The 1,317-nt window shown below is 44.3% G+C and overlaps 1 long non-coding RNA gene across 1 annotated transcript in view; it reads right to left on the bottom strand.

Moving 5' to 3' along the window:
- Nucleotides 1-338: 338 nt before the first annotated feature.
- LOC138158434 (uncharacterized) overlaps nt 339-1,317 on the bottom strand; it is a 94,285-nt gene continuing 93,306 nt past the window's right edge. Inside the window, exon 4 of the long non-coding RNA XR_011167641.1 lies at nt 339-605. This is a non-coding gene — a long non-coding RNA (uncharacterized lncRNA). The remainder of the gene's footprint in view (nt 606-1,317) is intronic.

Genomic DNA, 1,317 nt, shown 5'->3' with positions numbered 1-1,317 from the left:
TGATCAGCTTTAGTCCTACTTCAGCTGGGAATTCCTGAACTAAAGAGATCCATCAGCCTCAGTTTTCCCAGTAGCAGGGATTACAGACATGCACATCCACACCTGGCTAAAAATAAGAATTTTTTTTTTTAAAGCAGGAATCATCAGTGAGTCAGATTCAGGAAAAATTCCAAGCAGGGTCTGAAGTGAAGGATTGAGAACCAGGCAAACAACCCAAGAGTTATGACAGATACCAGCCCCACCACAAGTCGAAAGAGAGGGAGGGAGAGGGAGAGGAAAAGGGAGAGGGAGAGGGGGAGGGAGAGAGAGGACAGAAGCCAGACAACCCACCAATCAATAAGCATTTATTAAGTGCCTACTGAATGTCAGGCACTGTGCCAGTATTAGAGAAACAAATGCAAAGAATGAAATAATCCCTACTCTCTAAGAGTTCAGAAGAAATTAGGAATTAGGGCTGAAACCAATATTGTCCTAACTGGAGATTCGGGATCCACAGGAACCAACAGGTGGAACAGGTCAGAGGGTCAAGACACCAGATAGGCATTCCCACCAGCAGAAGACCACGAGAACCCAGGAAAGCAGTCCGGGAAGTGAAAGTGGAACAACTGTAACAATAAAAAAAAAAATCTTATTACTAAGGCCAAGTTGCATCTCAGCCAGAAAGTTTCTTGTGACTTCTTGCTAAGGGAGAAATTACTCCCAGGGCTTGAGCAACCCAAAGCCTGAAGACAAACAGGTTCTAGCACAGAGAACAAGAGGATAGGGAAGGGGAGGAGACAGTCTTCAGCATCCTTCTCCTCCTGCTGTAGCATGTCCCACCTTTTTGGTCCCCTGCCCTCCATTCCAGGAAACAAGTATCTCAACCTTGGGTTCCTCCAGGGAGGAAAGTGGGTAGTAGGTGTTTAATGCATGTTTGTTGAATTGATTTGAATCTCATAAATCAGGAATGCCTTAGTGTAAATTTACTGAATCTATTATCCAAGGAAATTTGCATTTTTAGAAAAGGATAGCTGGGAGAGGAAACTAAAGACATTAGTTTAATTATGGGACTGTCATAGGCCAATAGGTGAGAGATGTTTGGCGGAAGGGGGGGCGCCTTGCAAATCAAACCACAAATAAGACCAGCTGATGGATGCAATGCCCGTGCTAGACACAATCACATAGCATTCCCTGCTGATATAATCTCTTCATCAATCAAATATTACCTATGGCAATCTCTTTTTCTTCTTTAACTAGCACCTCTTCCCCCATGGGATCTTCCTCTGGTTGGGGAAGGAAGGAAGGAAGGAAGGAAGGAAGGAAGGAAGGAAGGAAGGA

The sequence above is a fragment of the Petaurus breviceps genome, unplaced genomic scaffold, assembly GCF_028583685.1.
Source record: "Petaurus breviceps papuanus isolate PSGF00001 unplaced genomic scaffold, PetGlider_PUasm1.0 174, whole genome shotgun sequence".
NCBI lineage: Eukaryota > Metazoa > Chordata > Mammalia > Diprotodontia > Petauridae > Petaurus > Petaurus breviceps.
This window is presented reverse-complemented; position numbering and strand designations above follow the sequence as displayed.